We start from the raw sequence: 12,953 nt of genomic DNA on the forward strand, positions 1-12,953 counted from the left end.
GCTCAGGTCAAGAGAATGCAAGAGAATGCGCTCACTGGACTTTTTTTTTTTAATCTGAAAAGCAGTTATGTACTATATTTCACCTTGAAGTTTCACCTCTAGAAACAATTCTGGAGGCCAGGTGTAGTGGCTCAGACCTGTAATCCCAGCACTTTGGGAGGCTGAGGCAGAGGATTGCTTGAGCCCAGGAGTTCAAGACCAGGCTGGGCAATATAGCAAGACCCAGTCTCTAAAAAAAAAAAAGTTATAGAAAAAAATTAGCTGGATTTCATGGTATGTATGTATAGTCCCAGCTACCTGGGAGGCTGAGGCAGTAGGATTGCTTGAGTCCAGGAGTTTGTGGTGCAGTGAGCTGTGATTGTGTCACTGCACTCCAGCCTAGGCAACAGAACAAGGCCTGGTCTAAAAAAGAAGAAGAAGAAGAAGAAGAAGAAGAAGAAGAAGAAGAAGAAGAAGAAGAAGAAGAAGAAGAAGAAGAAGAAGAAGAAGAAGAAGAAGAAGAAGAAGAAGAGGAAAAAATTCTGGAGATATTGCATCAGCTAACAATCTGTTGTTATCTTTCTATAAATTGTTTCCTTTTTTAAAAAATAGGGAAAAGGAGAATGTAGAGATAAGCTTAAGGAAACTTAGATAAAGTCTGAATGAACCCAGCTTAGCCATTTGATTCATTTATTCACAGAATCTCAGCATCAATATTTCAGTTGGCTAATTATTTTACACATGATGATTATTTTGCTGAAAATCTCTTGAGTTTGGGGGAGAATTTAGTATATAAAACCTTCAGTTCCTTTTGTGATATTGGAAAGATCGTTAGACCAGGAGTCTGAAATCTCAGCTTTAAAGTGGTATGGCTTCTTTGTCTGCTGCTGTAACAAATTACCATTGACCAGGTTGTTTATAAATGACATAAACTTATTTCTCACAAGATCCAAGATCAAGGCACTAGCAGATTCCTTGTCGTAAGAGCTGCCTTCCTGGTTTACAGATGGCTGCCATTTCACTGGCACATCAAGAGGCAGAGGAGGAAGGGAACACTCCATGTTCTCTTGTATAAGGGCACTAATCTCATGGCAGAGCCCTCATGACCTAATCAACTCCCAAAGGTCTCACTTTCTAAAACCACCACACTGGGGGACAGGATTTCATAATATGAATTTTGAAGTAACACATTCAGTCTATAGCAACTTCCAATAGCCAAGAAGTGGAAACAATCCCAGCGTTCAACACATAAACGGATGAACAAAATATGATATATATACATACAATGGAATATTACTCAGCCTCAGAAAGGAAGGAAATTCTGACACATACTCCTAGATAGACGAACCTTAAAGACATTATGCTAAGTGAAATAAGCCAGGCGCAAAAGTATAAATATTGTATGACTGCATTTATATTGTAGCGGGATTCAGAGACGGGAGAGACCGTTGAGGTTGCAGGAAGATTTATTTTAGGTGTACACCGGTCCAGCTCATATTCGTGTCCAAAATGACTGAGCGTTAGACAAAGCAGACAGGCTTTCTTTTATGCTCCTCAGGGGGCGAAAATAAAAAACAGGAAGTATGTTTTACAGAAATGGGTGCACAGGCAGTAAGTCATCCCTGCCATGTCTTGTGGCATGTCTTACATCTTGAAAAACATGTTTGCAACTTAGCTTATCTGCACGGTGGCCTTGCAGCTGTTCTACCAGCAAAACATGGACTTACAGAAACTTTTAAGGAACGTTGAACATAGATAAGGTAAAAGTTCTGCAGAAGGGAAGAGAAGCACTTACTATTTTTCCTTAACTTAGGCTCCAGGGGTGCCTCCTTACAAACCATTTTTCTGCTTGCTAGAGTTATTTTAATTTTATGTCATGTTGTTTCGCTAATTTTCTCTTCCTTCTTCAATATGACGTACCTAGAGTAGTCAAATACACAGAGAAAGACAGAAAGCCATATGGTGGTTACTAGTGGATGAGGAGAAAAGGAATGGGGAGTTATTGTTCAACGAGTATGGATTTTCTCTTGGGATGATGAAAGCTCCACGAGTGGATGGTGGTGGTGGTTGTACAGCAGTGTGAATGTGCTTAATGCTGCTGATCTGTACACTAAAAAATAGTTAAAATGGTAAATTGTATGTTACGCATGTGTGATTTCCAGCAATCCTTATTTATTTTCTCTATGCTACAGTTTCCTTCACTGGAAATTAGAGATAAAAATAAAGCATACGTTACCCAACATAGATCTTCAGGACACATAACAGCCTCAACCTTCCCTCACACCCTGACACACAAAGTGGCTATAACGATCAAATGAGAGAACATGTTTATGAAACAGTTTTGCAAGTAGTGAATGGTTATATAAATCAAATCATAATAATAGAATTCAAATGTGTTAATCACTTACTATATATCATGGACTTATATATTAAGGGCTTTACATATCAACTTATTTAATCTTCACAAGATACATTTGAGGTAGGTGCTATTAAAATCTGCATTGTACAGATGAGGAAACTGATGTACAGGCAAATTAGGTAACTTATTTGTAATAAGTAACTAATGAACCCCAGCATTTGTTTGTAAGAGTAAAGTAACAGCTGGTGAGAGGTGGAGTGAGGATTTAAACCCAGGAAGCCTGATTCTGTAGTCTCAACATTTAACTTCAATCAGTGGTTCTCAACTAGGGTTACTTTTGTTCCACAGGGTACATTTTGGCATGTCCGGAGACACTGTTTGTTGCCACAGTTCAAGCATGCCACCATCATCTATCTAATGCATAGAGGCCAGGGAAGCTGCTGAACTCTTTACAATTCACTGGAAAGCCCTGTGCATTGAAACCAATAATTATTTAGCCCAAATGTGAATAGTTGAGGCCTGGCCTATACCTATATTATATTGGAGATAGTGTAATTGGTTCTTTAAGTTTGAACCTTGGATGAATCTATGACAAAAAATTAGTACTTGGTTATATCCTTCTGCATGCAAGTTTGCTGTGACATTTATATGGAGCTGTTAGATATTGACATAGGTGCTCTAGATCAGACCCCATGCTGGGCTGCAGTGCAGGAATCTGTTTTCAGGTTGAATGTCTATAATTTGAATATCCAGCTTGTTCAGAGGGGGCCAGACCAGAGGCACTAATGCTATCTAAATTAATATGTTACTGATGTACTTTTGAAAGGCAGTTTTAAAACTTACAGTGGAATCTAGGTTATTTTACATACTGGGAAATTTGTATTATGCAAGAATTAAGAATCTTTGAGGCAGTGAACAACACTTCTTAACACTGTTCTCAAATTGTTTGATTGCTGAGAAATTTTATTTTATATGAGACAACCTAGTGAACTCTCTCTCTCTTTTTTTTTTCCGCTTGTTTTCTATGGGACAGAATGTTCATGCTCCTCAAATACAGGGTTCACATTTGCCCCAGCAACATAGAAACATACACTTTACCCCTTTACTTTTTTTTTTTTTTTTTTTACACTTTTTAACATTTTGTATATTTGCAAGTACACACACCTACTATATCTAGGCAATTATTTCAAACTGCTTCTTCTCCCATGAGCAGTATGTTTTGTACATATTCCAAAAACAGTAGGTATATCTGTGTTTTTGTCAAACCATGTACAATTTAAAATTATTACCTCAGAGGTTTTCTTATCACATTTTAAAAAGTAAATACTGTATTTGTAAAATGAAATTTTTTTTTTTTTTTTTTTTTTTTTTTTGAGGCTGAGTCTCACTCTATTGCCCAGGCCGGAGTGCAGTGGTGCGATCTTGGCTCACTGCAACCTCTGCCTCCCAGTTCAAGTGATTCTCGTGCCTCAGCCTCCCGGGTAGCTGGGATTACAGGCACCTGTTGCCACACCCAGCTGGTTTTCGTACTTTTAGCAGTTATGGGGTTTTACCATGTTGGCCAGGCTGTTCTCAAACTCCTGACCTCCAGTGATTCACCTGCCTCAGCCTTCCGAAGTGCTGGGTTTACAGGCACCAGCCACTGCCCCCAACCTCCCTTGGTTTTTTGCCCTAACTTTTAGAGACTTTTTGCTTATATGTCTTTATGACATCATGGGTTTAATTTCAACAGATCTTCATAACAAGTAAAAATATTTAGTTTGCTTTGATCACATTTTATGTCAGTTTCCTACTGATATGAATGAAGGCACCTTAAATTTATCATTAATTTGTCTTTGACTCACATTATAGGATGAGCTGCTTTCAGTAAAATTTTCTCAACTAAGCTAAAATCATCCATAGCATTTAGAATCATTAAAATAAGACATTTTCTAAATTTTGCCTGCTTTTTTTTTCTTTCATTAATGTCCCTCTTGAGAGCCATCTGCCTACTAATTTTAGAAATGTAATTATCTTTATTCAGGTAAGAGTAATTATCTTTGAACAAAGGGTCAACACTAAGCCACCATTTCCTTGAAGATCATAAAACGAGGAAGTTACAGAATTTATACACATTAATCTACTGTTTGTTTAGACTAACCATAGTAACCTGACAAGTAGAGTTTTGGAAATACAATCTCTTCACATACATACTCTTTTCTTTTCCTCCCTGCTGGGGTTCTTTAGTTCATTGTCAAGGGTTCTATTCGTATGTACTGCAAAACTGATAAAGTAGCGTTAGGTATTCTTAAAAGACATGTAAACCTCTACTTATGTTTCCAAAACCCCTATCCAAATGCACAAACCCCAAACTCACATTTCATGCAGAGCCTTGGCATGTTTCGGTTATAAAACCTCTTGCTTCATCACTGCATACCAGTCCCCCTTGTAGTAGCCAAGAGAGAGTCCTGATCTCTACAGTCTGGTTCTCAATCTTTCTTTTCTTGTTCTCCTAATTCTTCTTCCTCTGTTTATTCCAAACTCTTCCTGCCTAAAGTTTGTCTCTTTTGCTTTCAAATATTTTCAGATCTCTCCCATTATAAAAATATTCAAGGAAATCGTCATGTCTTCCATGTTTTACTACCAAATTAGTCTACAGTGAAAACCTCTGTTTTCTGACTTCCCATTTCCTTAGGAACACAGAAATCCCTTGTCCTTTTACCTTTTTTACTCTCTACTTGGTACAAAGTGCTATGACAGCTGCATATAAGGAGCAACAGGAGTTCATAGGAAGGGCAAATTACCCAGCCCTGAGGATGGAAGTGGGAGGTGAGCTATAAATGGGCCCCTGAGGATGAGAGGAGTAAGATGGGTGATGAAGAAGTTAAGACTGTTCCAGATACAGAAAACCACGTATGCTAACACTGGGAGGTGAGGATCATGGCAAGGTCAAGGAATAAGAAGCTCTGGCTGGGCATGGTGGCTCAGGCCTGTAATTCTAGCACTTTGGGAGGCAGAGGCAGGAGGCTCACTTAAGGCCAGGAGTTCTAGACCACTTTGGGCAATGTGGTAGAACTCTGTCTCTACTAAAATACAAAATTAGCTGGGCATGGTGGTGTACGCTGGTAGTTCCAGCTACTCAGGAGGCTGAGGCACAAGAACCACCTGAATCCAGGAGTCGGAGGTTGCAGTGAGCTGAGACTGTACCACTGTACTCCAGCCTGACAGAGTGAGACCCTGTCTCAACAAACAAACAAACAAACAAACAAACAAGCAAAAACAGACAGACAAACAAGCAATAAAAATTAAAAAATAGTTCTGTCTTGGAGAGCAGGGTGTGTGGTAGAGAGGAGTTGGAGAACTTAGTAGGAGCTCAATCACTCAGAAGCATAGGCTCAGTAAGGGCTAGTGAAAGGTGTTGAGCAAGGAACTGATACCATCAGATGCACAGCCCGGAAATGCTGCAGTATGGAGAATGCATTGAAGGGAGGACAAGAATAGATGGAGGGAGACCAGTTGGGAAGCTTTTCATTAATCTAGACCAGGCTGGGCACAGTGGCTCATGCCTGTAATATCAGCAACTTGAAAGGCCAAGGTGGGTGGATCACTTGAGCTCAGGAGTTCAAGACCAGCCTGGACAACATAGGGAGACCTCTATTCTACAAAAAATACAAAAAGTAGCCAGGCGTGGAGGCCTGTGCCTGTAGACCCAGCTGCTCAGGAGGCTGAGGCAGGAGGATCGCTTTAGCCTGGGAAGCAGAGGTTGCAGTCAGCTGAAGTGACGCCACTGTACTCTAAAGCCTGGATAACAGAGTGAGACCCTGTCTCAAAATCATCATCATCATCATCATCATCATCATCATCATCATCTAGCTCAGAAGTCACAGTGGACTGAATGAGGGTGGTGGCAAATGAGACATTAAGAAAACAGAATAATACAAATAAATAGGCATTTATTAATTAAATATATAGAAAACACTTGGTTTGTTTCAGGGACTATTCCAAGTATTGAGGTTATACCAGTGAAGAAAATAGATGAAAAACAAATCTGCTCCCTTGGGAAAATAACACTTTAAGTGCACTGTAGACAATAAAGAAGATAAATAAACAAAATATATAGAATCCTCTATAGAGATAAGTGCCAAGGCAAAAAAAAAAATACAGAATAGAGAGAGAAGTGGAATCCTGTAGGGTGTGGCTGTGTGGGGTAGGGTTGCAGTTTTACATATAGAGTAAGAAGACCTCAAAAAAAAAAAAAAAAAAAAAGACCTAAGCAAAAAGACATAAAAGAAAGGAGCTAGCTCTGTAGATATCTGGAGGAAGAGCATCTAGAGAGAGTGAATAGTAATATATGAAGGCCTTGAAATAGAAACATGCCTTATGGGTTGAGGATCATCAAGGGGACCTATGTAGCTGGAGAGAATGGAATGAGGGTGAGGGTAGTGTGACAGTTTTATGGGTCAACATGACTAGGCTATAGTCCTTGGTTATCCAATCAAACACCTAATCTAGGTATTGTTGTGAAGGTATTGCAGATGTGGTTAACATCTGTATTCAGTAGTCTTTAAGTAAAGGAAATTATTCTTCATAATGTGGATGGGCCTTAACCAACTGGTTGGAAGGTTGTGAAAGCAAAACTCAGGTTTTCCTGAGTAAAAAGAGGTTCGGCTTCAGGATCGTACCATCAGTTCCCACCTTAGAGTTTTCAGTTTTCTGGGCTACCCTACAGATCTCAGACCTGCTAGCCTCCCACAATCACTCAAGCCAATTTCTCAATTTCTTGAAATACGTCTCTCTCTCTCCGTGTGTGTGTGTGTGTGTGTGTGTGTGTGTGTGTGTTGTGTATATATAAATGTATGCATACGCAATCTCCTACTGTTTCTCTGGAGAACCCTGATTTATACAGGTAGTAAGCTAGTGGGTAGTGGGCAGTAAGGTAGTAGGGACAAAAGGCTAGATTACATATGGCCCTGTAAAGTCATGGTAAGGACTTTAGCTTTAAGTTTTAGATGAGAAGTTAATGGAGAATTTTGAGCCTGAAGCATGACATAATCTCGTATATCTTTTTTTAAAATTTTTATTTTTAGTCTCAGAGGTACGTGTGCAGGTTTGTTATATACGTAAATTGCATGTCATGGAGGTTTGGTGTACAGATTATTTCATCACTCGGGTAATAAGCATAGGACCCAACAGGTACTTTTTTGACCCTCACCCTCCTCCTACCCTCTGCCCTCAAGTAGGCCCCTGTGTCTGTTGGTCCCTTCTTTGTATACATATGTATTTGATGTTTAGCTCCCACTTATAAGTGAGAACATGTGATATTTGGTTTCCTGTTCCTGTGTTAGTTTGCTTAGACTAATGGCCTCCAGCTCCATCCATGTTGCTGTAAAGGACATGATATTCTTCTTTTTATGGCTGTGTAGTATTCCATGGTGTATATGTGCCACATTTTCTTTATCCAGTCTACCAGTGATGGTCATTTAGGTTGATTCCATGTCTTTGCTATTGTGAATAGTGCTGTGATGAACATACATATGTATCTGTCTTTATAGTAGAATGGCTTATAGTCCTTTGGGTATATATATTCAGTAATGAAATTAATGGGTTGAATCATAATTCTGTTTTAAATTCTTTGAGAAATTGCTAAATTGTTTCCCACAATGGCTGAACTAATTAACATCCCCAATAGCAGTGTATAAAGTGTTCCCTTTTCTTCACAACCTTGCCAGCAACCCTTATTTTTTGCCTTTTTATGATAGCCATTCTGACTAGTGTGAGATGGTATCTTATTGTGGTTTTGGTTTGCATTTCTCCAACGATTAGTGATGTTGAACATTTTTTCATGTGTTTTGTGGTCACAAGTATGCCTTCTTTTTAAAAAATGTCTGTTTCTGTCTTGTGCCCACTTTTTTATGGAGTTGTTTTTCGCTTGTTAATTTGTCAAAGTTCCTTATAGATTCTGGATATTAGACTTTTGTTGAATGTACAGTTTGCAAATATTTTGTCCTTGTTTAGGCTGTCTGTTTACTCTGTTGATAGTTATTTGCTCTGCAGAAGCTCTTTAGTTTAATTAGGTCTCATTTGTCAATTTGTGTTTTTGTTGCAATTGCTTTTTGTGCCTTCTTCATGAAATTTTTTGTCAGGGCGTATGTCCAGAATGGTATTTCTTAGATTATCTTACAAGATTTCTATAGTTTTAGGTTTTACATTTAAGGGTTTAATCTATCTTGAGTGGATTTTTGTATATAGTGTAAGGAACAGGTCTAGTTTCAATCTTCTGCATATGGCTAGTCAGTTATCCCCTTCTCCATTGCTTGTTTTTGTTGACTTTGTTGAAAATCACATGGTTGTAGATGGTACAGCATTATATCTGGACTCTATTCTGTTTCATTGGTCAACATGTCTGTTTTTGTACGAGTACCATGCTGTTTGATTACTGTAGCCTTGTAGTATAGTTTGAAGTTGGGCAATGTAATAGCTGTAGCTTTGTTGTTTGCTTAGGATTGCCTTGGTTGTTCAGCCTCCTTTTTGGTTCCATATGAGTTTTTTTGGTTTGTTTGTTTTGAAACAGAGTCTCACTCTGTCACCTGCGCTGGAGTGCAGTGGTGTAATGTTGGCTTACTGCAACCTCCGCCTCCTGGGTTCAAGCAATTCTCCTGCCTCAGCCTCCCAAGTAGCTGGGATTGCAGGCATATACCACTACGCCCAGCTAACTTTTTGTATTTTTAGTAGAGACAAGGTTTCACCATGTTGGCCAGGCTGGTCTCAAACTCCTGATCTTGCAATTCGCCTGCCTCAGCCTCCCAAAGTGCTGAGATTTTAAGCATAAGCCACCACACCCAGCCTCCATATGAATTTAAAAATAATTTTTTTTCTAATTCTGTGAAGACTGTCATTGGTAGTTTGATAGGAATAGCATTAAGTCTAATAAATTGCTTTGGGCAGTATGGCGATTTTTACAACATTGATTTCTTCCCGCTCATAAGCATGAAATATTTTTTCATTTGTTTGTGTCATTTCTGATTTCTTTGAGCAGTGTTTTGTAATTTTCATTGTAGAGATCTTTCATCTTTCTAGTTAGTTGTATTCTCAGGTATTTTATTCTTCTCTTGGCTATTGTGAATGGGATTGCTTCTTGATTTGGCTATCAGCTTGGATGTTGTTTATGTACATGAATGCTACTGACTTTTGTACATTGATTTTGTATCCTGAAGCATTGCTAAAGTTGTTTATCAGACTGCATTAGTCCATTTTCATATGGCTATAAAGAACCACCCAAGACTGGGCAATTTATAAAGAAAAAAGGTTTAATTAACTCATAGTTCATTACAGCTGGGGAGGCCTCAGGAAACTTACAATTATGGTAGAAGGCAAAGGGGAAGCAAGGCACATTCTTCACAAGGCAGAAGGAAGCAGAAATGCCGAGTGAAGGGGGAAGTGCCCTTTATAAAACCATCAGATCTCGTGAGAACACACTATCATGAGAACAGCATGGGAGAAACCACCCCCATGATTCAATTACCTCCACCTGGTCTCTCCCTTGACACATGGGGATTATGGTTCAAGACGAGATTTGGGTGAGGACACAAAGCCTAACCATATCAAGGAGCTTTTGAGCAGAGACTATGGGATTTTCCTAAGTATAGAATTGTATCTCACCTGCAAACAAGCAGTGTTTTACTTCCTCTTTTCTTATATGGATGCCTTTTATTTCTTTCTTTTGCCTGGTTGCTCTGGCTAGGATTTCCAGCACTGTGTTGAACAGTTGGGAGAGAGGGTATCCTTGTTTTGTGCCAGTTTTCGAGGGAAATGCTTCCAGCTTTTGCCCATTCAGTATGAAATTGGCTGTAGGTTTTTCATAGATAGCTCTATTATTTTGAAGTATGTTCCTTCAATGCCTAGTGTATTGAGAATTTTTAACACGAAGGGATGTTGAATTTTGTTGAAAGCCTTTTCTGCATTTATTGAGATGATCGTGTGGTTTTTGTTTTTAGTTCTGTTTATGTAATGAAACATATTTATTGATTTGTGTAGGTTGAACCAATCTTGTATCCCAGAGAATGCCTACTTGGTTGTAGTGGATTAGGTTTTTTATATGCTGCTGAGTTCCGTTTACTAGTATTTTGTTGAGGATTTTTATGTCTATGTTCTTTGAGGATATGGGCCTGAAGTTTTCATTTTTGTGGTGTGTCTGCCAGGTTTTTGTATCAGGATGATGCTGGCCTCATTGAATGAGTTAGGGAGGAGTCCTTCCTCCTCAATTTTATGGAATAGTTTCAGTAGGAATGGTACCACCTCTTCTAAATACATCCGGCAGAATTTGGCTGTGATTCTCTCTGGTCCTTGGCTTTTGTTGTTGTTGTTAGGCTTTTTATGACTGATTCGATTTTAGAACTCCTCATTGGTCTGCTCAGGGATTCAATTTCTTCCTGGTTAAATCTTGGGTGGTTGTATTTCCAGGAATTTATCAATTTCTTCTAGGTTTTCCAACTTGTGTGCATAGGAGTATTCATCGTAGTCTCTGAGGGTTTTTTGTATTTCTGTGGGGTTATTGGTAACCCATTTGTCATTGCTGATTGTGTTTATTTGGATCTTCTCTTTCTTCATTAGTCTCGCTATGTGGTCTGCCTATCTTATTTATTTTTTCAAAGAATCAATTCTTGGATTTGTTACTCTTTTGAATTTTTTTTGTTTTAATCTCACTTTCCTTCATTAAGCTCTGATTTTGTTATTTCTTTCATTCTTCTAGCTTTGGAATTGGTCTGCTCTCTTTTCTCTAGTTCCTCTACATGTGGTGTTAGGTTGTTAATTTGAGATCTTTCTAACTTTTTGACTGGGCATCTTGCACCATAAACTTCCCTCTTAACAACATTGCTTTAGCTATGTCCCAGAGATTCTGGTATTTTGTATCTTTGTTCTCTTTAGTTTCAAAGTATTTCTTGATTTCTGCATTAATTTCATTGTTTATCAAAAAGTCATTCAGGAGCAGTTTGTTCAATTTTCATGTAGTGGTATGGTTTTGAACAATTTTCTTAGTATTGATTTCTATACTAATTGTGCTATGGTTCAAGAATCCTTGGTGTGATTTCAGGTTTTTAAAATTTGCTGAGGATTGTTTTATGTCCAATTATGTGTCTGATTTTAGGGTATGTGCAATGAACAAATGAGAAGAATGTATATTCTGTTTCTTGGGTGGAGAGTTCTGTAGGTATCTCTTAGGCCCATTTAGTCAGTGTTGAGTTCAGGTCCTGAAAAATCTTTCAGTTTTCTGCCTCAGTGATGTGTCTAATATTTTCAGTTGGATGTTGATGTCTCTCACTATTATTTTGTGTTTTTCTAAGTCTCTTCATAGGGCTCTAATAACTTGTTTAATGAATCTGCATGTGCTCCTGTGTTGGGAGCATATTTAGGATAGTTAGATCTTCTTATTCCCATTACGTAATGCCCTTCTTTGTCTTTTTTGGTCTTTGTTGGTTTAAAGTGTTTTGTCTGAAATTAGAAGAGCCACCTCTGATTTTTTTTTCTATTTGCTTGGTAGATTTTTCTCCATCCCTTTACTTTGAGCCTATGGGTGTCACTGCATGTGGGAAAGGTCTCTTGAAGACAGAGACCTTATAGGTCATTGAGTCTTGCTTCTTTATCCAACTTGCCACTCCATGCCTTTTAATTGGGGCAGTTTGCCTATTTACAGTCAAGTTTAATATTGATATGTGAAGATTTGATCCTGTCATTTTGTTGTTAACTGGTTATTTTGCAGATTTGCTCATGTGGTTGCTTTGTAGTGTCAATGGTCTATGTACTTAAGTGTGATTTTGTAGTGGCTGATAATAACCTATCCTCTCCATATTTAGCACTCCCTTCAGGACCTCTTATAACGCAGATCTGGCAGTAATAAATTCCCTTAGCATTTGCTTGTCTGAAAAAGATTAATTCTCCTTCACTTATGAAGCTTAGTTTGGCTGGGTATAAAATTATTGGTTGGAATTTCTTTTATTTAAGAATGCTAAATATAGGCCCCCAATATCTTCTGGCTTGTAGATTTTTCACTGAAAGGTCCATTGTTAGTTTGATGAAGTTCCCTTTGTAAATGGCCTGTCCCTTCTCTCCAGCTGCCTTGAAAACTTTTTCTTTCATTTCGACCTTGGAGAATCTGATGAGTATGTGTCTTGGCGATGGTTACGCAGTTAAACAAAAATAAAGAAAAAGATCAGGCTGGGCATGATGGCTAATGCCTGTAATCTCAACACTTTGGAAGGATGAGGCAAGAGAATCACCTGAACCTAGGAGTCCAAGACTGGCCTAGGCAAGATGGTGAGAACTCATCTCAATAGTAACAAAAACGTAGCCAGGCATGGTAGTGTGCATCTACAGTTCCAGTTATCAATGAATCTCCTGGTTCAGGACCACAGAATACCATAATAGTTGACAATAAGCAATCATTCCCCATTTACCTGAAGACAACATAAAACTCTTTGATTTTAGTATGTCCTCAGAATTAGCTCTACTGATGACTGAGATGAATTTTTCCACCAAACTGCTGAGAAGTGAAATCAGTTAGGATTAACTTCATGCAAATAACACTGACAACTTTTCAGACTTTGAGACACAAGACTAATTGCCTGATGTTGGTGAGTTA

Source organism: Saimiri boliviensis, chromosome 3 (assembly GCF_048565385.1).
Source record: "Saimiri boliviensis isolate mSaiBol1 chromosome 3, mSaiBol1.pri, whole genome shotgun sequence".
In the NCBI taxonomy this organism is placed as follows: domain Eukaryota; kingdom Metazoa; phylum Chordata; class Mammalia; order Primates; family Cebidae; genus Saimiri; species Saimiri boliviensis.